This window comes from Parasteatoda tepidariorum, chromosome 5 (genome assembly GCF_043381705.1).
Source record: "Parasteatoda tepidariorum isolate YZ-2023 chromosome 5, CAS_Ptep_4.0, whole genome shotgun sequence".
NCBI lineage: Eukaryota > Metazoa > Arthropoda > Arachnida > Araneae > Theridiidae > Parasteatoda > Parasteatoda tepidariorum.
In genome coordinates this window covers 54,747,876-54,774,882 of record NC_092208.1, presented here as the reverse complement: position 1 = coordinate 54,774,882, position 27,007 = coordinate 54,747,876, and the positions used below count along the sequence as shown (strand labels likewise).

The 27,007-nt window shown below is 27.6% G+C and overlaps 1 protein-coding gene across 3 annotated transcripts in view; it reads right to left on the bottom strand.

Annotated features, from left to right (window-relative positions):
- Window positions 1-26,565, bottom strand: part of LOC107456885 (sodium-dependent phosphate transporter 1-A) — a 92,805-nt gene extending 66,240 nt beyond the window's left edge. Inside the window, exon 1 of one of the 3 annotated variants that reach the window (XM_016074884.3) lies at window positions 26,279-26,565. The gene's annotated coding sequence lies outside the window, so the exon portion shown is untranslated. Of the gene's footprint in view, window positions 1-10,213; window positions 10,396-26,278 lie in introns of those variants that run through there. The other 2 variants (XM_071181463.1, XM_071181464.1) reach the window with 2 other exon arrangements.
- Between the last annotated feature and the right edge of the window lie 442 nt (window positions 26,566-27,007).

Below are 27,007 nucleotides of genomic sequence, written 5' to 3'. Positions count from 1 at the left end.
AATTTTTTTTTTTTTTTTTTTTTTTTTTTTTTTTTTTTTTTTTTTTTTTTTTTTTTTTTTTTGAGAGACATGGATTTAAAGTCGCGATCGACATTGTAAAACTAACGCACCCTTCGATTTGCGTTTTAGGTGCAACAAAAACAGACTATCTTCTACAATTTAGTTAATTTAAAAAAATGTTTTTTTTTTCTTTTTTAATTTTATTTATAGCTGGTCGGAAAGGAGGCTAAATTTCAATCAACGATGTTTTTCAAAGCTTGTTCGCCAAGTATAGTACCTTACATTTGAGGCAAAGTTATAAGTTAAAAATAAATATATAATCTTGACATAAAGAATTATTTGTGCTTAAAAGCGGTTAAATAGCGTAAATATTTAAAATAATAAAAAAAAAAAAATATTTAAAAAATCGCCAATTTGGCGAGATTTTTCCATACAAATAAATATTATTGGAATCAATGAATAATTCATATTTTTTTTTCGCAAATTTTTGTGAGCTTAGATAATGCAACATTGAAATAACTTTTTTTTAAATTTTATTTTTATAACCGTCGTTGAATAGCCGACCCAATTTTATGGGTTTACGACTACTAATATCCAACTCCATAGCCTTGTAGTTTTGAACCCAAAGTGCTTGTAATTTTGAAGTGCTTTTTGATGGAGCTAACCCGCATTTGCGTTACATGGATAGGAAGACCACGGTCAGCCTGATGGCAAGGGGACTCTAACTCATGATCCGTTTACCACTGAGGATATTTCACGTCAGCATTGTGGTCGGTGCAAGCTGGGTGCGGAATTCGTATCGACTGGGACTCCAAACCCGGTTTGCCTCATTGGAAGGCGAACGCTCTATCTCCTGAGCCATTGCTGCTCTGAAGTAACTTTTGAAGTATTTACAAATTAGTTCACAAAAAGTTTTTAATTTTTAGAAAATTGACGTTTTGCATCATTTTCATTATTATCATAGATGGAGCTAGTTAACGATGGACACAAATTGATCTTACAGTTATGAATAACTTATTATTCATTAATAACTTACATAAACAGCATACAACATTCATGAATAACTTGCTGTAGTTTATTTACGTCGCACTAGAGCTGCACAATGGGCTATTGGCTGATCCTCTGAAGAGGGGATGGCACCTCCTATTTGGTAGCCCAACAACCTGCACGTGAAGTCGATCACTTTACGGTAGAACAGCTTAACGAGGACCAATACCACACTCCCTCGGTCCCTACGCAGACTGATCCAAGTGATCACCCACCCGCACACAGACCACAGCCAGTGATGCTTGACTTCTGTGATCTGCTGGGAACTGTGTCCTGACGGTTAGTCCACTGCGGGACTAACAAACGCTGACATCGCCAAACAAGTATCCTATCGGTGAGTTTTTAAATTTGGACACAGCTTGAAATGGATGTTTTCGAAAATGAACATAGATAATTACAAAAATGGACATAGCTTAAAATGCGCGTTAAGAAAATGGATATAGCATTTGATTGCGCTTTTTAGATTAGAGTTGGCTGTCGATTACAGCACTCGATTATCTATGTAATTGTGATTAGAGATAATTATTACTACGTAATTGACTACTTGTAATTGCAATTATAGGTTATCGTAATTACAAGTAAGCATGGATCTAGTGATCAGTGCAAGGTGGTCATATGGTCATGAATATTTGCAATCACATCAAGAAACGATTATGGTAATGATGATTTCAAGAAATTAAAATACATGATTACAGGTAATCACAACTACAAGTAATCTTGATTACAAGTAGTCAAAGTATGCAAATGAATTATGAATTCTAAATATTAGATGTATGCTAAGACATACATTAAAAGTGTATAGATAGGGTATGTATAAACATTGTACGTTTGGACAGTGCGCAAAAATTTGATGTTAATTTTACTTTTTTGCGTATTTTGCCCTATCTCGTGAACTTTTAAAGCGCATTAAAAAAAAATTGAACCCAAATATATAATTCATTTATCCAAGAAATAATATGCAAAAAATAACTTTTTTTAAATCTTTATTATTTTTATTATTTTATATAATGATAGTCTAAAAAATTTGAATTGTAACCCACGCAAGTTTTTACATCATTTAACAAAATTTAATTTTACATGGCAAAATACGAATTTTCAGCGAAATCGGTCGATTAGTTTCTGAGAATTCGAATTTGAAATATACGATTTTTTTAAAATTCAATTTCGCAAGAACTTATCGGCCAATTTCGCTCAAAATTCGTCTTTTGCTACGTAAAAATACATTCCTTAAAATGATGCAAAAATTGTATATCTTATAATTTAATATTTTCTACTATATTGAAATAAAATAATAAAAAATAATAAATATTTAATACAAGTTATTTTTTGTATGGAATTATCTTTGGATAAACGAATTGTATATTTGTGTGCAAACATTTTTCATTGCTTAAGCTATGTCCATTTTGGTAAACACTCATTTCAAGCTGTGTCCATTTTGGTAATTGCGCATTTCGAACTATGCCCATTTTAGCAAATGGTCATTTCGAGCTATGTTCATTTTCGAAAAAACGCATTTCGATCTATGTCCAAATTTAAAAAGCTCGTTGACGCTATTCTGTTTTTCATTTATCTCCAGATAGCATGGCGTCTAACTGAAACTAGTTTTATGCGATTTTTAATAAATGGTTGCGATAATTTTGCCAAAAATGCCGCGTTTCGGTTTTATCACAGTCTCCTCTATTTCCAAATCACTACCATTTCTGGCAAATTTTAAACATTAAATTGATAAGTTTTCTCTAAAAAAAAGAACTAACAGTCAAAATGTTTGTAAGTAATCCTAAAAATTATTGAATTACTAATTGATGATTTCAATAAGAAGTTTCGAGCGTAGAAGAGCGAATCTCCATTCATTCTGCGTTTTGACATTGAAGACGATTTTTCATTTAGAGCAGAAGTTCTGACATATTACGTCTGTTTATGTGACGCTCTTTTCATGTTGTTTTTTAAATTTTGAACTATGTTAATCTTTTGTTTAATTTGAAAGTTCTTGTTTACTTAAAACAATAAATATTAACACGATTCCTCTTAACACAACGAAAATGTATTAGTCTAATATTTTGAGTGGAGTTTTTTTCTCTATAGTGCTTGATTTTTTTCGCTTTTTGCATTTTTTAGGGAAAAAAAAGTTTTTTCCCACTAATTTTTATAAATTCATGATTTTATGAAATTGCTAAAATAAAATTATAGGATTGAAGGAGATAAATTTGGTCGCTTAGTCAGTCTTACGGCGCATCACACCTGCCATGGTCTCAATATCATTTTTTTCTTTTTTTAGATAATTTAAAAATAATATATGACTGACTAACAGCACTTCTTCTGAACAAAAAGAGCGCTTTAAAAGCACCAAGCAAATGAAAATACAAAACAATTTCTGATATTTAATATGAATTAACATAAAAATGATTTAATTTTAAAAATTAAGTTAGTTAAATTTGTCCAAACTATACACCGATTACATTATAACCACCCTGCTAATAACATGTAGGACCACTTTTAGCCCTCAAAACTGCTAGCACCTGCCGTGGCATTGATTCCACAAGGTGTTGATAGGTAGTCTGAGGTATCTGGCACCAAGCGCTCACCAACTGGTCCTGCAATTCCCTCACATTGCGAGGGGGTAGCGTGGCAGCACGAATTTAGTTTTCCAAGTAGGACCACAAATGCTCTATTGGATTAAAGTCAGGTGAGTTTGGGGCCAAGACATGACTTGAAAGTCACTGGAATGTTCCTCGAACCAATCCATGACGATTCCACCCTTATGACATGGTGCATTATCCTGTTGGTAAACACCATCCTCCGCAGGAAAAACTGTTGCCATGAATGGGTGAACCTTGTCTGCAACTATGTTCAAGTAGCTTACAGACGTCAGGGATTGTTCTATGAGGATTATGGGTCCTAATGTGCCCCATGAAAACATTGTTCCTGGGCAAGAAATCATGAATACCTGGGCGAGCTCATTATAGATGGAGGGTGGTCATAATGCAATGGCTCTTCGGTGCATATGATATTAAGTATATTCATTCTGTGGAAAAAGATCTTAAAAATATGGGCATGAATAGGTGGAGAAATTTAGCTTATGATAGTAATGACTAGTTGAGACGGTTCTGGCTGGCACTAGGCAGTCATGCTGGTGGAAGAAGAATTTCAATGCCAATTCTACATGGAAAATTTTAGTGAATATCTAAAACAGAATCAATCAAAAAATAATTGAATTCAATGAAAGCGTTATGTCTGTTATATGTTTAATGCATATCTTGGAAAATGAATTAAGCATTTTTCGATTGAAAATTAATCATTCGTTTGGAATGAGTTAACTAATTCCGTCTTTTAATAAAAACGCATATTCCATCATTAATGCTTAATGTTCTTATTTAAGGACGGTTCGAAAAATGTATCAGCTCATGTTTTGATATGCTGATCATGATCAGCTCATAAGGATTCAATAAGCTGATGTAACTATTTTTAAAATAACTATAAATAAATTTTAAAAATAATTGTACATAAATTAATAACTGGCTATTTTTTAAAATAATGGTGAATACTTTCGAACTTTTTTTGAGTCATTCATTGTAATTCTGTCTTTTATTTTATTTGATTAATGAAATAAATCAAGAGAATGAAAGAAAGCAGTTACAAATCTGTCATCATCTCTTCTAAGTTCTGTGAAAGAATTCTTTTTTACATTTGTTTTTCTTGAAAAGAGTAAGCTCAGAAAAAAAAAACTTCTCGATATTCAAAATTAGATCATTAACCTCAAAGTATTTGACATTTATTTTACGCAGAAGATGTATAACATATTTTTAGCACGTGTTTGCTGAAAAGATTATTTTCATAAACGCATTTCTATAACAAGAGCGCTCTATGAATTTTTTTGATCTTTCTAAATAATATATCATTCTTTTTTGAATAATATAAAGCAGTTATTAATAAATAGTATGCTTTGGTGCTAATTAAATTGGCTAATGATTCTGGCATTGGTATTATTTTATTTAGATTAACAAGACTAAAATAAAAACATATGTATTTTTAAAAATCATTTATGATTTATTTATTCTATCTTTAATATGAAGAGAAATGTTGAGAAATTTTAATATGGTTATTAAGGATTTTAAATAGTAACAATAAAATTAATAAGCTATTCCAGTATTAATACTACTTTATTTAAATTATTGAAATCATGTCTGAAATTAAAGCATGAGTTTTGAAAAATCATTTCTGAATTCTTTACTCTTTCACTGATACTACGATAAAAGTCTAGCAGATTTAAAAGGGTTTTTAAGGATTTAAGATATTTTAAATTAAATTAACTACTGATTTTGGCATTGATACTATTTTATTGAATTTACAATGTATAAAATCAAAACATGTGAATTTTGCAGAATCATTTGTGATTAATTTACTCTTTCATTAGTATTAAGATGAAAAGAGATCGAACTGAATATGTTTTTTAAGGATTTAAAATACTTTCAATCAAATAAATTTGCTACTGATTCTGGCATTAGTAATATTTTATTAAAATTAGAATCAAAACATATGTATTTCATAAAATCACATATGATTTATTAGTACAATTATTAATTTTAAGATAAATGACTAGCAGCAAACTTTATAAGGTTCTTAAGGACTAAAATATTTTCAATAAAATTAATTAGTGATATAGTTTGCAATTACCACTAGCTTATTTCAATTAGCATGAATATAATAAAAACTTATGTGTTTTGAAAAATAATTTCTTCATTCCTAATTTTCAGATGCAAGTCGAGCATAATTAATTGGGTTTTTAAGGTTAAATATATTTGCATTAAAATTATTTTCTGGCGTGGGATATTTATACATGGTCTATCATGTTTAAAATATTTACAATTAAATTAACTAGATACTAACTCTGGCACTGGTAATATTTTATTTAAATTAGCATGCATGAAATCAAAAGATCCGTATTTTGAAAAATAACTTCTGATTTATTTCTTCTTTTATCACTACTAAGAGGAAAGTGAAGAAAACTTAACATTATTTTTAAGGATTTAAAATATCTTATAATAATAAAAGCAAGAGTAAGTGTGTCTTTCTTATAACTCTAAAATTGCTTATGTTCTTATTTTGAAATTTGGATAGCGACTGAAAGGGGAAATTTTTGCTCTCATTCCTAAAAAGGGTTCAAAAGTTTCAATTCAATCATTCGAGAGAGATGGTTAAAAAATTGATTTTTTTATTGGTATAGCATTAGTAATTGTTCTGAAATTAACTGTAGACAATTCTGTTTTTTGAAACATTTTTAAGATAACACCGGTAAGAGGATTGCTGTCGTATAGCTCAGCTTGTTCTCTAAAAGAAAGAGAGAGAGAGATAGAGAATTGCGCGCTGTAATATTTAGTAATTTTTAATTCGCTAAGTCATTAAGCCAGATAAATACCAGATAAAAAGTGAGCGTGGTACTATAGATATAGGTCTCCCATCACAAGTTGGCGTGTGCAAAGTGAGAGTTAAGCTCACCGCTAGAGTTAGTTTGTTTCAACGATTCAGGAAAGCGGGATAAAAAATTCGAAGCGAAAGAGAAACAAACCTAGAATATGGGGAAAATTACTAAATTGACGCATTATTTTATTTTTTATTTTATAACCGTTGCCTTGCAATTTTGAACTAAATCCAGAAGACAAGGGAATTCCTGAATCAAGTATAGGGAGAAATTTGTATTCGTGGGGGACTTTTTGATGGACTAACTCGCATGGACGTTATATGAAGAGGAAAAGCACGAAAACCCATAGTTAGCACAACAGCAAGGGGACTCTAATCCATGATGATCCATGTACCACTGAGGATATTTTGCATCAGCACTGTGATCGGTATGAGCCAGCTGCAGAACTCGTATAGACCAGCTATCGCTAGGATTCGAGCTCGGGACACCTCATTGGTAGGTGAACGCTCTATCCCTTGAGCCACCACGGATCTGAACTCCTTACTTAGCTCATTATAGAAATGAAATTAATAAAAGTCGAACTCATTTAAAGAGCTTCCTAACATAGTGAAGCCAGAAAACAAAACAGTATGCCAGTTTAAAATTCTCACAAAAAAAAAAGAAGAAAAAAGCACTCTTATATTTTGAGCACTTTAACTCTCCTCAACTGCGAAAAAATTAACTCTTCAACTAAGCTTTTCCCCCATCCGCTAACTTGTCGCGATTGAATAGTATCGAAATCAGGATTTCTAAATTTGCGCGAAATCACGTCTTTATTTTGTCTGAAGTTATGCTTTTAAAATGAGTGCTCCTCACACTATTGTACTGATATATTTTGCTTTGGCTATATTGATACAATATTAGAAAGCACTCATTTTTTGATCATATAATCGCGTGAGTTGATGAAAAGATTATATCTCTTATTTTCCGGATTTTTATTGATTTCTTCTATTTTATTCGGGTTTTTTTCTCCGGTTTTTTATTATTTTTATCATTATTATTATTTTTCTTCCCCCCTTTTTTCCATTGTTCTCTAATTTTTTCCATGTCTTCCCTCTACATTTTGAACTTATATATGTATATATATATATATATAGCCCAGTTGAAAAAAGTTATTACATTTGAATAATTGGGATATCATAAGAAAAAGAAAATACTGAGTAACAGGAATAACGCGAGATACTATAGAAAAGTTTTTTAATTTTAAACATTTTCATAAAATTACATATAAACTTTCATCAATTACAACATTTTATTGACAAATATAATAAGCAAAATTTAACACATGAAAGACTTGTTTCAAAAAAGACATTTTCGAAGTTAATTCTTAGATAGAGGTCTTTATTATCAGTCAATAATAAAAGTAAGTAATCATATTTTTAAGTGGTTAATTGTGAAGATACGAGTTGTTCCATTATGTATTTAGCTTTAAAGTTATATTATTCACCGTGAAAACAGTGGTGCTTAAAATTTAAGAATGATGCAATATCATAAAACTCTTGATTTATGAGTTATCAATCCCTGAGAAATTAAAGAAAATTATTACACGTTTGGCATTATTATATGAGATTTTGATTATCTTAATAGTATTTTTATTCTTGGAATTGCTTATAACAATTATTTACAGCCTTTTTATGCAATACGTGTTTAAATTAGGACAAATATTTTAAACAATTTTAAAATTTTACGTTATAAATTTCAAATTCTTATAACTTTGTATTTTAATCGATAAATTTTTTTTTGATTATTTATTAATTTACGAGTAATAATTTAAATAAATTCTATTGAGAAATTAGACTGCTTGCATATTTAATTATTTTAAGTGTTATTATGCGCCTCAGTTAATTGAAACTCTCTCCACTATACTACGATACAATAATTATTTATTGAATTACAAACTGATATTAATATTAATTGCAATCGAATGAATTCTTTTAAATATAGTATCAATTTGTTTACTATTTTTTTTCTAAATTTCGGACTTAAAATATACCATATTGACAGAACTATTAATTTCTTGAACCAGGCTCATAAAATAAATCACAAAAAGTGTCATTCGTTTCAAAACTATTTTTAATCGTCTAAAATTAAGTATATTTTATGACTCAACATTTAATTTAATTTAATAACAAGTTTTCTCTTTGAAAACTTAAAGTAAATACTTGCACTTATGAATTAAACAGCTGGTTTTCAATTCACAAAATAAGATTTATGAATTTCATTTAATCTCAGTTTTATTGTAGTTAATTAAACAATAATTTAAAAGTTTATTATATTGGGTTTTTCCACATTTATATTCTCTGTTTTTATGTCCATACATAAATTTTAATATTTAAAAATAAGTTTATTTTATACATTTTTTTTTGTTCTGCTATAAAAAGAATCAATTGCAGATATTCAACCGATTCAAATAATCTTATTGGAGGAAAAAGAAGAAATAGAAATAATTTTACGAAAAAAAAAACAATATATATCCGCAATCTTTAATAGGTTTAATGTTATATTAAATTCTTCTATTGTAAAAGCAATCTTCATATTTTGATTATATAAAAAATAAAGTAATCTTAATATAAGTTAAGTTTTTATAATTTAAACAGCTTGAAAACTTCTAATATAAGATTGTTTTCAACGCGTCGTATGAGTTTCGAAAAGAGGCCTTCATTAGAGTTAAAGAAGCTTGACATTTTTTTACTATTATAAATTTATATATCCCACCCTCGCATACTGACATTCGTCATTCGGAAATCAAAGAGGCAGATATGTTGACCATTCTTACATGGGTATATACCTTATTAAGTGGGTCAAAGTTAAGCTCCCAGTGTAAACAGGACAGATGGTACAAAAAGAGATGAAGAAAACAAACATCCATGCCTCTGACCGGGATTCAAGCCCTTTCTGACTTGATATCAGCTCGATGAAAACTATACAGGTCTGTCGGTAGTAAGACAAAACTAAATAAAACTATTACCTACTAAATATCTTATTAATATATTAATCAATGAAATACAATTTGTTTTTTATTAGATTTGTTAGACTATCAAAATAATAACACTATATAAACGAATTTCTGAAGAAATTATTGAAAAAAGTTTATTTTCTGTAACCACAAAAAATTTCAATTTTTAAGAAATACGATATCTGAAATCCTTTTTATTGTGATTGCTTAAGTCATTACTTATATCAATAACTTACGTTTAAAGTTTAATTAGTTTAATTAAAGTTTAATAAAATTTTAAAAAGCAATAATGAAAGTTTAAAAAAACGTTTTGTTCATTAGAACTACAGATAAATTTAGAAGTGAAATATTGAATATAAAGGCTTTTTAATTACTAATTTTAATTTTTATAATGCGATTTGAAGTATTATTCAAAAATCCATTCCAGATATTTGTTTTGAAAAAAAAAAAAAATTAAAGCAGAATCAGCATCCTTTCGTTTATACATTTTATAGATACTACTTTATATATTTTTACAATATTGTTCTTTAGGATCAATTATTGTACATATTACTATTCTGGTTACGGTTCAGTATTTTAGGCAATTTTAATCTATAAACAAAAATGGTAGCATATCACGCGTTTTTCAGGTACTCGAAGTAATATTTAAATTATTCAACATTTGTTTTCAATATTTAATGCAACTTTAACTGTTACCACAGTTCAATAATTAAGAAAAGAAATTTATTAGTTTATAATAGGAGACATCAACTTACTTGAATTAATGAAATTACCTCGCAAATTGTTAAAAACGCTTACTCCAAGTAGATTTCAAAATAAACATTTTCTTAGTGTTTCTTTTGGATTTAACGTACAACTTATAAACCATAAAGAATTCGCCGTGACTGAAAGAGATGTCAGTGTACCTGTTCGTGATGAAACAATGGAAAATAAGCGTGGAAAAGAAAGGAAAAAGTAAATTACGAACACAGACTGAGTTGCTTGAGTGTGCGCACACGTACTTTTCAATCAAATTCTTCATTTATTTAAACATTATATCTTAAGAAAAACACTTTTATTTATTTCACTATCCTTTAGCTTAGAGCAAATGTAGTTTAATTTCAAGCATCGAACTGATACGCTATCAAGTTCTATTACAATATAAAATGATGTTTAAATTGCATTTATAATAAAAGGCTTTTTTTTCGTAGAAAAGTCAATTAAAGGGTCAGTTTGTTTATTATATGTTTATAAATGCAAGTTTAAGTAATCTTTATTACGATATAATTTTGTAAAAATCTTCTTTATCAACAACACACATGGAATCCTCAGATTTAAATTAAATGTAATTATTCAAAGTTTTGGAGGTAAATTTGAAAATTATTGCTAGTTAATGATATTTAAGACAAGGTAATGTTTGTTCTTTTCAGCAGAAAATAAGTATTGTACAATTGAAACATAAAATTTTTGTAGTTGTCAAGTTATTCTTTCATATTTGGGAAAGCGCTAAGATTTTTTTAAGCTTATTTTTTGTAAACACAATGCATATTTTATCACTTTTGCAAACAATGTGATCATGAATAGGACAAAAGCCATAAAAAATTAAAGCTACTTTATTTTTAAAAATATGAACCTTTATCTTTAAAAAACGCTTCGAATTCTATATTCATTTTATAGATATAATTATTTTTAAACATTTGAGTTTTTCTCGTAGCGGTACTCTAAATATTCAAAAAATTTTAAATGCAAATAGAATGTTCGTGTATTTTTAGATTCGAAGAGAAGCGCCCGGTGGCTAAATTACACAGATTAAAAATAACTTTTCTATCGAATTTCGATTAGATAATGGTAATTTAAAATTTTCGGGTTCACTGAACCATGAAGATTAAAGTGGTAAACAAGATTTGTGTCAAGTCAAAGCGAAGTACAAAGTAACGAGTACAAAGCAAAACGAGTACAAAGTCAAAATTTTTTTCATTAAAATGTTTTGATGTTGTTATTTTAACGTAACCTAATCAGAATTAACGTAACCTATTATATCAGAAAACAAACGCAATTATTTTACCCATTTATGAATATACATCAAAATATTAAAAATGAATGATCAAAAAAAAAAAAAAAATTCTTTTTAAAGATGGCGGGAAAAAACCTATGAACAAATAAGCAGTTCATTATTGTAAGATTTTTATATTTTTCTGATAACCATATATTAAAAGCTTCAATAAGAAATAAATTGTTTAAAAAGACATTTATCGTGAGTAGGTACTTCATTTTAAAATTTTTGATAAAAAAGTAGTTTTATAGTTAATTTGACACTATAAATTGGAGCGCATCTAAACACCACAAAATTTTTATGTGCTATTTTATTCTTAATTTAAACTGTTCTGATTTTTCAACAGCAAAAATTTCATCACAAAACATTTATGATATTTTTTGCTGTGCCTATACATCGCAATTACTAAATGAGGATATATCAATATCATTAATATTATAATTGATTAATTAAATTACTTATTTGATAAACATTTATTTTGTTATTGAATGACGATTGTCTTGGTGATTTTCTTCTTACGACTGTGTGACACAACATATTTTGTAAACGTCTGCAATGCCATAGCAAATATACGTTTCAAAAAATTTCAAAATACTACTTACTCAGAGTTTTAATCGAAAATCATAGAAATGCCTACGCTTGGAACAAAATAAAATTCTGTCTGAAAAAGAGTGTCAGTCGAATTTTATGCCTCATTAACATTTCCCTATACCAAGGTTTACCAACAACGTAATCCCTACCTTTCAATGATATTCGTAAATATTTGCTAATTTTTTTATAATGGGACAAGGAAAAAAAATTTAATTTTTTCTATCTAAGATTCTTAATATACACTATATTTTAGCAAGTTAGCTCTTGCATATTTTTTGATTCGAAGAATGTGACCATATTTGTGGCTTTAAAATAAATTAAATGTTTTATTTCGAGAATATTATGCATATGATTTTGGTTCTTTTTAAACTATATATATATAAAAAAAAGAAACTCTGAAGTGTATAGAATTTTTATCTTTCTCGAAAGTCAATTTCAATTCTTTCTCCAAGTCAATTTCAGTTTTTTTCATATTAACTAAAAAAATTTAAATTGACTGGAAAAAGGCACATTTAAAAAAATTAATCTCGAACAATACAAATAAATCAATAAATGTTAAAACAAATTATATATATATANTAACTGCATTCAAAATATTCAAAAAATTTTAGTTACTGGTATTGTGTCAGCAGCTTCGAAAGGCAATGTAGAGTCAACATCAAGCGAATGGCTGGCTGATTCTGAAGTTGTACAGATTGAAGCAACAGATGGTAAGAAAATAAGTGTCTTTTTTTATATCCTTAGTTTTTTTCTTTAAATAAACTCATTATCCATGACTGCACAATTATCCGATCCAATAGATTGTCCTAGTATTTTTTTTATATCAAAACTATACTTAAATTTTTTTAATTATTTTCTTCTTAAAATTTTAAAAAAAATCATTTTCTAAGTTTTTTCTAAACCCCATTAAAGTCAACATGTAATAAAAACAACAAATTGATCACAGATATGTTACTAAAGGTTTTTTTTGTTTAAGATTTGTCCAACAATATAAAATAAACATATCAAAATATGTAAAACAAATGTAAGTTATTTGTTATTACACTCAAAGAAAAGTAGTTAAACATTTAACTCTCCTGTCTGAACATTTTCATTTATATATATATATATATATATTGCAGTTAAGATCTTGAGAAAAAAATACATTATATGAAAAATAGGGAATAAATTGACTATCTTTCCGTCACGTAATACAGAAGAAAAATAGCTTAAAACTTTATAATAGTTTGAAGAACTTTTTGAAAAATAAATGCAATGTGCTTTCTAGAAACTATAGGTACTCATAATTTATTTATGACACTATTCTGTTTTAATTTTTAAAAATGTGTATTACAGGGTATACTCGAGAAAAGAAATAAAGAATGAAAATATTCTCCTTATTTAGTACATCTAAAATCTGAAACAATAGTTCTTACCCAGCTCTTTTGAGCATTAAACTGATGGCTTTGTTCTAATGTCCATTTCCTTCGCTTAATTACTTTGATAAAGTACCTCATTAGTGAGCCATGAGTGAAATCAGTCACTTCTTTCCATTCTTTTCGTTTTTTATGGTAAGTGATATTTAGTTAACTTTTGTTGTTATTAAGGCTTTGCATTTTTTAAAAGCAAGTTTCTAATGTTTCATAAAATTTTACGTTATTGATAATCATAGACTAGAATTTTTATTTTATGTTAATTATGATACTATAAAAATGCTATTTTACCTTTGGTTTTAAAAAAAAAGTTTTTTTTATTTAATCGCAAAATTCGATTTATAAATAAAATAAAAGTTTTTGGGAATAGCAATTCGGAAGACGTTTTGCCCTGATAAGTTCTTAAACTTATCAAATTTTATAGTCAAAACTTTCATTTTAAGTACAAAATTTTAATGGAATATGATTGCCAATCGAAAGAAATGTTAATGGAATTGAAATTTTAAATAGAGCTTTTAAAATAAGTTAAACGATGCATAAGTTCCATTTCAAAAGTTATAAGTTCCAAATTCACACTCATTGTCTCATGATTCTCTGATTTAACTTATTTGGTCAGTTAGTAAAATCATTAGTTCAGTAATTGAGTTTAAAAAAATTAAAGGTTGAATAATACTGTGCTGCAATCCAATATTTTAATTTGAAAGGTGTTATGTAAATCACTTGAAAAATATGTAGTCTCTCATCATCATAAAGTGAAATTTAAAAAACCCGGCTTAACATCTCCCTCATTCTTAATACGTAAACGCTTAATAAAAAAATACATGAATTTGCTGTGAGATACTATTCATATCCTAACGAATTTCGCCGTCTTTTATGTTCAACGATACTACTAATAAAAATTATCCGAAATGTATCATAGTTTCACAGCTTAAAAACTTATTACTGCTTCAGCTTGCTTTTAAGAATATTTATTGCATGGGAAAAAATAGTTTTATGTGATAAATGGCATAATTGAATGACATGAAGTTGTTCCACATTGAGTTAATATAATACAGTGTTTTTAACTGGACCTAATAAAGAGGAAAAATAATATATACTTTTTTACCCGAAACTTAGTAACTTTAGGTAGTAGTTTTATTGTATTGCTCAGGTGTTACTTAAAACAAACACTCGTCATTTTATAACCATTCACAATGTTTATTGGGAATATTTGTTACTCAAATCAAAAGCCATTTTGATTTGAGTAACAACTACTACTTTATTGCCATCAAATATTTATTTATCACCTCAAATGCGTTACGTCGTTACAACATATCAAAGTAATGAATTTGAGTTAATGACAGCCCCTTCGTGTAGATTTAAGAATCTAAGTAAGACTGAAGGTTCTTATTTCTTATAGCCTCTTTTTCAGTACAGTGTGGCACTAGTTGAGTATGGATTGCAAATGTATTTATAAATTAGAATAATTTTGTGATCATTACACGTATTAGTACGTTTCAAAACTTTTTTTCAAAGATTAAAAAAAAAATTCACATATTAGATCAGAGATTAGAAAACTTTTTTTCATTCTTTCAGCAATCGCGAATAAATTATTTGCTACTGTACAATAACAAAGATCACTCTCAGAGGCTAAACAATATTACCTTTAAGACAAGTTTCTTGCGATGGCAACCATAAAGCTGAGATTTTGTATTAAATGCATGAAGCCGAAGTTAAGAATTCTAATTTAAAAAATATTATTATTCAACTCCTCACTGTCGTAAGGCAAAAAGAAAAAACATTTTGAAAAAAACCATGACTGGACAGCGTATTGTATCAAAGCAAAATTAATGCCTAATGCAATGCTATTATCTACAATTAGTAGTTATATATATAATTGGTATATATATATAATTAGCAGTAATGGAAGTAGGATAGAATATCTCATTTGAGTATTTCTAAGCTTTTTTTTTTACTAATACTGAAAATATCCTTTCTATTGGAGGATTGCTTTCAGATCAATAACATGATTTTAAAACATGATGAAGCTACTTATTAAGACTCTTCCAAAGATTTTGCAAATTCTCTCCGCTTTTGATTCGATAGTCTTCGTTCTGCAATGCCTTCAGATAGATGAAGTATAGTCCTTATTAGCCTCACAACGTAATCAATAACTTCCGGCTTCTTTTGTTTCTTCTTCAGTTTCAAAAGAGAAAGTAAATACTTCCACAAACGGCTTTTAAATAGTCAGAAAATCATAATTTTTGGAGAAAATTTCTTTGTGTTTTACATTTAAACAAAATAACTAAAGCAGAATTACTAAAAATGTTATCCTTATGATGTAACTTTAACATTAAGATATATGGTTCTCTTTGGTTAATCTAAAGTTCGCTTTATACTAGCGACACCCTATGACAAGTACTAAAGACAAGTACCTGGTAAATGTCGATATTCTCTGTTGAACATAATTTCATTCCTACAGTTACTTGGTGTCTTTCTAAAACATTTGATAAATATTATTTTTCCTCATATCGGCAAATGTCGATATTCCTTTTAGAAGCAATTCAATGCAATATGTAATGCACTGCAATATGTAATACAATCAAACGCATTATGTCCTATGCAATGCTTTTTATTCAAACAAGGCATTGGTGTTGAATAAATATATTCCTATCATCATTTTTTCTCATTTATAGTAGCAAATAATGCTATTTAGTACATACTAACAACATGGTCTTTTTTGGTTGATTTAGGCATATACATGGTTTCTGATGTTTTTAAATAGTTTTTGACATGCTTTCATCTGTCATTTCGGGGAGGTATTTTCAGAGACTAAAATTTTGAATAAAATATGCTTACTTGAACTACTTTACGCGTTTTTGTATGTAAGCAGATTTGTAGGCATTTTTTTTCATTCAAGATCATGTGGAATGTTATGATCCGCTCGTTACAAGTAACTTTAAAGGTTAATGAAGTTTGCTTTCGGTTTAAGTGCTTTATTTTATTGTGTATACAAAATACTATAGAGCTGGAAATAAAATATTTAAGTAATGTTTGTATTGTAAGTTTTGCAGTTTTTCGGGCTTTCAAGAATGAGGTAATATCCCACATAAAATTTCTTTGAAACTCTGGAATCTTTGACTTTAAAAAATAAAACATTGAAATTTACATTTTTAAAATAACCTAAAATTAATGAACAAGATGACCGATAAATATCTGAGAAGTACCTAACTTTATTTCCAATAAGATATTTAAAATAATGATAAAAATACATTACTTCATATAAGCTAAACATCTTCTTATAAAAGCAAAAGAAATGACGAAATTATTAAAAAATTTTTTGTATCAATATTTCGAAAAGCAATGTGTGATTTTATTAGTTAAAATTAATAAAAAAGAGTCTATAGGCTCCTATTTATTAGTTAAAACTTATAGGGTTTTACATAAAAGTGTAATTTACAGACTTGCAGTATTTTCACATCAGGAAAAAAAAACTGCTAATAAGATCAGAAAAAAAGATCGATAGCTAAAAAATTAAATAGCTTTTTAAAAATTTTATGTGCTTAAAATATTTATAAGACTAAAACAGATATTTTGATCCATGTCAAATTCCATGGTTAAGGTTTTCTTTTCATTTTTAAGAATCTTATTTATATAGACTAATGGGAATTTTTGGTATTTCCTTGAAGAGCTTATTTTCAAGAATTATTACATATTAAATTCAGAAAATAAAATCTTAATTGGAATATTGACTTTTGACTCTTTGTGAGAGATCGATTTCTGCGTCTTAAAATTAATAAGAGATTCTATTTTTAGTTGTGAATTAATATTGAAAGACTCGCATGAGGCATTCTATATCACATATATAATTATTTTTTTTGAATTTTAGGAAAAACTATTACATTTCCCAATATCTACAATACAATGACTGCAGAATTAGTTTTCAGGGAAAATGACCCTTAGATTCTGCTTAATCTTAATTATTCGATGTAGAGAAAATAACATTTTGAGACTTATATTTAATTTAAATTTGTAAGTCTCATACATTCAAACACATAATACACATAAAAGAAGTGTATATAAAAGTAAAGAGTTATAAGTACACTTTTGAAATATTTATTTTAAAGAGTTTAAAGCAGGATTTGCAGCAAAACAAACAAGAAAGGTTGGATTTTCGCCCATTTACTTTAAGCTCATTTTTGTATATATTATTCTAAAAGATAAAAAAATATTGAATGCGAATGAACTTGAATTTCGGTGTGGGTAAAGTAGTAAGTAACGAGTTGCAATAGGCAGAACTTGGCAAACCCTCAAGGAACAAAGAAAACTTTTCAAAGTAAAGTAGAGTGAAATTGGACGAGCCAAGAGTTGTTTTAAATTTTTTTACTGATTAAAAACAGTGAGCAAAAGTTTTTTTTATACGCATTTAAAATGTTATAAAATTTGGAAGCTAAGATAAAAGACTAAGATAAAAGTTGCAATCTACATAATATCTTCCTCATATATACATCGTAAAATTTCCCATTAATTTTTTTTGTTTCATGGAATAATTTAAAATTTCATATTGGATACTGCGAAAGAAGAAATACATCATGATTTTTCTCAATTATAAAATTTAGGGGAAAAAAACGAAAAACCATGATTAACATTTGATATATTGATCGGATTTTTAAGTATTATAGGACTTAATCTTAATGGTTCAAGGTGGTGTATTCAAATATGCTATTTAGTTAGAGACTATATTTTATTTAAGACTATATTTTAAGTTATGAAATCTGACACAAAAACATACTTTTTCTGAATAAAAATACATTTTTTTCGATAGATTATGATTCTTGACTCTCAAAATGCGGGGGATGGCCGCAATCTTGGAAATATAGTTTCAATAGTTTGGTAAGGATAGAGGTTAAAAGTTTGGAACCCTTAATATTAATTTAACTTTTGCGTATTTCCCCATATCTCAATTAAAGCATTAATTATTTGATGATTACATCAAATTTTATGTATATGACTTTTTTAAAATTCTATTTCGAAAAAACAATTCGACCGATTTCGCTGAAATTTTGTATTTTATTTTATGAAATCACATTCTTTATGATGATCATATTCTTTAAGAAATTAGTTTCAAACTAAATCATTACATCAGCATTAATTTGAAATAACATTGAGACAACATTATGATCATAGAGGCTGTAGATTTGTTAGGTACTATTACATTTAGATTTCAAGTTTAGGTCCAATAAGTATTAGTCCAATAAGTATAAGTTAGTTCAATAAGATTTTAGAAATATAAACATAACGAAAATGTTTTAAATCATTTTAAGTGTTATTTCGCAAAAACTGCCGTCAAGCATTTATTATAAATGAAAATATTTTAATAAGTAAACAAAACTGGCCGAGGAATTCACATTTAAATTGAGTTTAGCTTTCTGAAGATGTGCTTACAAATTACTAATGAATGAATGGCTTAACATTACATTTCAGCTACTACAATTTTTTACAATAATCCTGCTTTCTCACACTCGACGACGATTGTACTCTACACCGTATAGTGCAGAATAGTTAGTAAAATTGTCAGTTTAAATAATAAAAATCAATGAAAAGAGAGGAAGACAAATTATTTTAATAATTTTTACTCTTTTCGTTTCATTAATCTTTATTATTTTCCATGTTTTCTCTATATTTTTAAGTTATTTTTTGAGTTCTATATACTTGCAGCTTATGCGCAATAAATAAAACTTATTAATTTTCTTCATTTCTCTCCTTTTTTTATTGAGCTATATATAAATATATACTGCTTAATTTTCTAACCAATATGTTACAGCATTTAATAAGTATTTTTAAAAGCATATGTAAACTATGTTATCTTGTTATCTTTTATGAGAATGAAAATAAGAGAGTGTTTTTTATATTTTACAATTAATTTTTTTAAATCCCTGAGTTCTTCAAGAAATGCATGAGTAATAGTATTTTGAAATTGTATCTACAGTTATTTCACTGAAATACAATGAAAGTGATACAGTGATTTATACTCTTGATGAAGTCAACAATGATAATGCAAAAATATTTATTTCTGTTGTTGCAATTGTTAAATAGCAGTTTTCACAGATGTTTGAGCAACTAGTTTTCTAATAAGGTTCTTATTGAGAAATTAAAATAATACTAAATAAAAAATTGCTGAAACACATAGTGAATTTAATTTTTCGTTAGAATGTTAATTTTTCGTTTGCTAATTTCTCGTTAATTTTTCGTTCGTTTAATGCTGAGAATAAAAATATAAAATAACCCACCATAAGAAATGTTAATTCAAGAACATAAGTGAAATTGCGTTTTTGACATAAATTTTAGTTACTTGAGAAATTATTCCTAGAAAACTTTTCAACAGAAAGAATAATAATAACGGATTGTTAATAGTTGAAGGGTTCAGGGTTGTATAATGATGTCAGAGTTTACCTAAGAGTGATATTTTTATAATAAGCTAATTCCTTGTATTGTCTCCAGTTACCTAGTCAAAAATTTCTGTCATTTTCACTAGATAACAAACAAAAATATTTAATTTTCTGAATGAAAACTTTGATTATTTTTCTTCGAAGATTTCCCTTAAAAATACTCTACTTGACAATTTTGAAATGCGGTTTATTATAACAATGTCTCATACACTTAATTTTAATATTTGTAGGAAATTGAAAAAAATACGCAGAATTTTATGAAGTAAAAATAAACTCTGTACATCTTGTTGGATATAATAACAAATTTCATTACGTTAACAGAAATATTCTAACTTGTGACTCAGGAAAGAGCTTAGGTATTTTATGAGTCATTTGGGGACTAAAAGACTGATTTGTCGGTAAAACAAGAAATGTCCCATGGTATGAGACTTATAAATGTGCTTTTATGTTCTGTATTGCTCGAAACGAAAAAACACTAGACAACAGATAGTTGAATGAAACAATCTTTATTATTACTGTTATTATTAAAATTATTCTATGCAATCTTATCTTGATTTGATTATTAACATCGCACTACATTGCATAAAACTGATATCATAGATCTATCCAAGTTTAGTATCTTTGAAACACTTGAAAGCATCAATTAGGCCCATTTTCCCTTTTGTATATTTGGGAAGTATATTAGGAGGATATATAATTAACTCTCACTTAACTCTAATCAACCATTCAAACAGACCACCCTTTTAGATAAACCATAGAAGTGCAAACAGATTATTACTATTTTATTTGGTAAACGGTATACCCTTCAAAAGGTTTAAATTATAAAATAAATTATTGTTCTGAAGAACATCTTGGTGATTTTAACGTGATACCTTAGAGCATGGTATAGAAACCGTTAATTAGGTAAAATTCTTTTTAAATTTTTATTTTTCTAAACGTGTGGTAATGAGAAGTATAATTTTGAAAACAAGAAACTGCTATCATAACGAAAGGAAAAATTACCAAAGGAATGGTTTAAATACCGTACATTTTATACTACCAGAATTGTTATCTATTTTTTCTTCTTTTTTTTTTTTTTAACCAGAAATGACTTTACATAAATGTACGATAATTTCACCAGAATGTTTTTCGCAATTAAAGGAATTTATTTCAATAACCGACTTTTCGATAAAATTTGAATTGTATTTTCTCTTACTGATAGAATTGATGTAACTTCAAATTACGTTTCTGATTTCGTCAAGCAAATAAATTAATTAAACTATTTGAAAAAAATCCACGAGAAACGCCGTTTTTTATACATGGAGCAACGAACGGTATAAAAATGCCCTATACACAGATTGACAATGAACTACATAAAAAAAACAACTTGCAATCAATGAATAATAATGAAAATGTTAAAATATTAATACACTGTAATAAAATTTTTTTTCGAAAATCTTAGGATTCGAAAAATTACAGTTCTCTGAGAAATTCCTCGATTAACAGTTTTTATTCATTGAAATAGCGTGAAAAATAAATGAATTTAATTTACTTTACTTAAGTAAGAAAATTTTCAAAATTTAGTCAGATGTGTTAGTAAAATTATTTTTTATGCATATATTATGATGAATTAATAAACATCACGATAAACGGTTTTCAAAATTGAAATTATAAATTGTACAAAAATTTTTCAAACCATTAGGTAGTTGTTAAGGATACAAAACATAAATGGAAGGGCGTAGAAGTATAATTTATTTTCAAAGTAGTTGAGTAATAAATGAAAGTCATAAAATTTCAGCCCATTTTAATGCAAATAAAAAGAAACAAAATATTTAAATTCTACAAAATCGTATCATCTGTAGTTTCTTTTTATTAACTGATTAAAATATTTAAGATAGCTATTAGACACAACTCCTGACGAAAAATAGTGGGACGGAAGAAAAGGATCATTATGTAAATCAGCAGTAAATCATTGAAGATTACGCGTGTGTGTACCAAATATTTAAAAATATATAAACTTAAACACAAAAATGATATTCGATATGAAGTTGGAATAGAGTGTTTGTGTTTCATGAAAAAAAATTCAAGAAATGCTTTTTATTGTTGCGATATGTTCCTAACTATTGTAAATTCTATTTTGCTGTTAATTTCAAAAATGTATAACCTATTTTATTCTATAAATAATACTTACCAAGCATTTTTATCTTGGTCATTGGATTATAAAATTATAAATCAACATCTATTGCAGACAAAAATAGTCTTGCATTTATAAAAATAATAATAATAAACTGGGCTACAAAATAAATAACAGTACACATAGCAAAATAATAACTTATATTTAAGATAAAGCATCATTTTATAAATCTAAATATGAGTTCTAAGTTATTTTACTTAAAAAGGTATATTTAATATTAAAAAAAACTTAAACAAAAAGATTTTTAAAGTAAAAAATTAATTCAGTTTTTATATCTTAAATGACAGTAAGAATTTGTAAACTCGAAATGAAATAAAGAAAAGTAATAAAGACTTCTCACTTCTTGCTATGAAAAAGTAAAGGTTTTAGGAGCATCGAAGTTGATAGTAAAATAGATGACATTTGAGAATAAATACGTGAAACTGTTATATTGAAATATTTAACCTTTTAGATAAGACAGATTATTTATTTGAATTTTTCCGTTAAAGTTTATTTTGTAGGTATTACATATTTGGTTAGTTGATACCAGACGAAGTTTATCTTGAAAAAAACGGAAAAGAGCCATTTCCGCGCCATGATTCTGAATCAAAAACACCCTTCCAAGTAAAAGTTTGCTGTGATTAAGTTTGATAAGTAACATAAACGTAACTTAGTCTCATATCTGAAATCAAGTTTACAGATGCTTAGAACATGATAATGGTCACACTTTAAACTTTTTGCACTGGTTTCGAAACGTTTATTTAAACTTAGCCGAATTATTACTTTACTGCTTCTAAAAAAATTTAAAAGGGGAAATCCGATTTGCAATTTATTTAAATATAGTTCACACAATCAGAAAAGACGTTAAAAAATACAAAAGTTGTAATGTAGAATAAAATAATATAAATTCGTTATTTAATTTTTTTCAGAATCTTACAAAAGTCATGTCAACTCAAAAAACCTCTAATTATGTAAAATAAAATCAGTGTTATTAAAACGTTAAGAAACTTTTGAAGCTAAGTTAGTGTCGTTAAAATAACGCCATTACTACCTGCTGTTAGCGATTACCGAACTAACCATTGTCTTGTGTATGTTCTTAAAGAGTTCATTGTATTAGGGTGAACTATAGTCTACTTTCTAAGCTATGATCTTATGGAGAAGAACACCTTTGTAGATTTATATTGAGCAGCTGTTACAATATGCAGAAATTAATATATTTTTTTAAATAACTTTTCTTTTATTGATCGGATTTTCTCAAACTAACACAAATTTTTATTGTTCAAGGAGCACTTCAAATATGTTAATTAATTAATGCATATCATTATTATAATACAGAAAGAGGCTCAAAAACTATATTTTTTTTTAAACTAGAAGAAAAAATTGAATCTTCACATCATCGATGAGAAATATGGGCTGGCACAGGGAGTTCCTTCATGAAAATTGTGTTCAGTTTAGAGGAAAAAGAGCGAAAGAGTGTCCTTTTTACTAAGGAAAATGTTTTCCTACACATGCAAAATATTTTATTTGAAACAAATATTTAGTTAAAGTAGAGCCATTACTTTTAAAGTTTTGTTACTTTAAAAGACGACATTTTTAAAATGACAATAATACTACAATTAGAAGTTTTTTTTAAAGATTTTATTTCAATTATAGAAAATAATACGTAATATAGAGTTTTACTTATAAAACTTTTCCTTATATTCTTAATTTTTTGAGTTTAGCATCTGAAAATCAATACTTTTGAGGAAAACTTTGGTTAAATAAGTTAGTTTAAATAAGTTAGTCAAAGAAAAGTTCACCTCACGTAGGTCATCTTTCTAACATACAACAAACTATTAATATTTCTTTTAACTTCCAACACATCAGTTTCTACCTGAATGCTTTCAGAACAGGAAAAAAATTGACTATGAATTCAGATGAGCCTAAATTATGATTTTCACTAAGAATCACCGAATTATAGTGAAGTTTCAAATTTTTACAAAATCTTCAAACAATGAGCTGCTTTATGACAGACCTGTTCTGAGAGATTAATGAACGTCTATAAAAAGCTTAACATCCGTCAGAGCTTCACGCTAAGTCTAGAACTGTCTGTTAACGGTAATATTCTTAAAGAAGGGAAGCAATTTTTTTTTTTTTAAAACTTGAACTTTTAATGGACTTGAATGAACGATTTAACATAGTTACGAGATAATGCATTTATTATAATTTATAAAATAAATTTAAGTATAATTAATCTTAGTAATATCAATATTTTCAAATCTAAAAATACGGTTTAGCCAGAAGAGCAGTAGAAAACTTTGAGCTCATTAATGTCAGTTTTACTTTAATATTTCTCAGCCTGGCTAGAACTATTTACATTAATCAAAGTATTTCGCATGTTATTATAAAATTTGTTTACCTAAAAATATTTTCAGATAAGCAGAATTTTTTATTTTTTTCTTATTATTTATTTTAATAATTTCAAAAAATTGTAATTTAACATCTTTTAGAAAAACATAATTTTAAATCACACAATCCAAAGCTTTAACTAATTCATTTGAATAAATATCGGTAAATATAAATTCCAAAATGCAAATTGTTTGATTTTATATCTCAATCTTATGATCTTATTTCAAATTTATACTATTCGAGCAATTTCCTTACAGTTTTTTTAAAATTTGTCAGAACTTGTGCACCTTAAAATTCAAAAAATGTACGATCCCTTTTTCAAACTAAATATTAATAAATAGTAATTAATTATTAAAATATTATTTTTCTATGTAAATATTATTGAATAGCTAAGTCTTATAACTATTTGAATTTTTTCTTATTTTATTAATATTATTATTATTAATATTTTTTTCGCGATCTGCTATTGGGATTATATTTTTCAGATTGTGGCTAACCTTAATATCTTATGAATCAAAAATTCAAATTCCTCGGGGGAAAAAGTCTTGAAAATTAAAGGAAAGCACGTTATCTCTGAAGTCTACCCCCTGAACTATAAGAATGTGTGATCATAAGACCAAAAGTTATTTGGGGTCCCCTTCTATTCACTTGTCCATTTGTGCATCTTATATATTCACTCTCACAACTGTAAAAACTAGCAATTTTGCAGTTGTGTGAGTTGGCCAACTCCTCGATTAATTGCCCTTGAAATGCGGAATGCTATTACTGGAAGGGGCAATACCTTAGTTAACTATAAAGAAAGGGGAGGGGAGAAAAAAATGGAAATAATTTACAAAATTACAAACCTGTATTTTAAGAAAACGTAAGAGGAAATTAATCTTTGGTAAAAAATGAATAACTTACAACAAAATATTTTTTTTTCTCAAATGTGTAGAATTATTTGAAATTTAAGGGTAGTATTTTCTTTTTATTTCATCACTCCATAACTTTATAACTAAATTTGTTTCGAAACCATTTTACATTCTAAGTAAAATATGTTCCTTCAAAAAAATATTTACCTGATAAAAATTCAATTTCAATATCATAATTAAAGAAAAAGAGTTAGTTTTAGTGTCGATAATCTATTTGATGCCCGTATTTGGCAAAATGCTTGAGGTTGTTGCCCCTTTAGCCCCCTTCTCTGCACGCCACTGATCTGAGGACACATTATTGAAATCCTGTTTCGTATACGAACGTTCGAACTCAAACAATTTTAAAAAGTGTTTGAAAAGATCAATATAAAGTCATCAACAAAAAAGTCAACAATCAATTTAAAAAAAATGAAATACGCGGAATTATCTTAATAGCGCTGAATGAAACAAAATACTTTTCAACTGGAGTTCATTATCTTTCAAGATCCTTCCTTAGTCTTTTTCTGTCTTACTTTGATTTACAACCAGGTTTTAAAAAAATAACACAAATATGAAACAACGTTACATAAAAAGAAGGGAGTAGTTCAACACCATTAAGTCATTGTCAACAAAAGAACGAATGCGCTACTGAAAATAATAAACGAAAAACAAAATTAGAACAAATTCCAGCCCACATTTATATTGTCTAAAATAGAGGATGAATCAAATTAAGTAATTTTGCGATTCTCACGTGTTCGAATTGTGATCCCTTTACAAGATATATTTTTTACGCAAACCAATTGAACATGAGAGTGCTGCCAGCCTAAATATGATGGAAGCGTTTTCCATCTCATAATGTCAAGGCATCAAAAATGTTTAAATTCAGTGACGCGCTCTTGTTCTAGACGTATCAAAAATAGAACTTACCTATTGGCTAATTCCCAGATTGTTGAGAAAACGAGAGCTATTTTCACAGAAACGCGACCGTCACGGCGCACAGTGGCAAAGAAGGAATAGATCCAAATCACAGTATCGAGAAATTTAATGATTATCCATCTTGAATCATGATCCCAAAAGAAAAGAACGAAGGAATACGGAACAAAATCTATGAAAAGTTATAAAAGGGGAAAGGCAACAAAGTTACGCAGACAGCTAGGTCAACACAGTTGACGTTTGTGAGGAAGAAAATGATTTTTGGCTCTCAGGTTTATTGCGGAGAGAGATTTGAATCAGAAGCTGAAAATAAAATAAACTGATGATGACACCATCTCTTTTTTATCATCTTTACTCTTTCTGCCGAATTCATTTATGTTTCACATAAAAAAGTGTACAATTAAAAGAAATGAAATCGTTTCTTTAAATCTGGTTTGATGCCAAAAGCTGCTGAAGTGAAAATTAATCGTTTCCTATGTTGAATGACTTTTGAATATTTTTTTAAAAATTATATGGTTTTACACTACTACGACTGCTTTAACCCTTTTAGTCTCCACGATGCAAATAAAAAGGAGTTTATAATATTTTGTTTCTTCGTTTCTTTTATCTTTGCTGTGGAAACTATAACACTAGGATTTCTTCGAAAAGTGGGCAAAAACTTTCCGACGGTAAGGTGTAATTGAATTGTCCCTACTCATGTTATACATTTTGTATGATGGATTT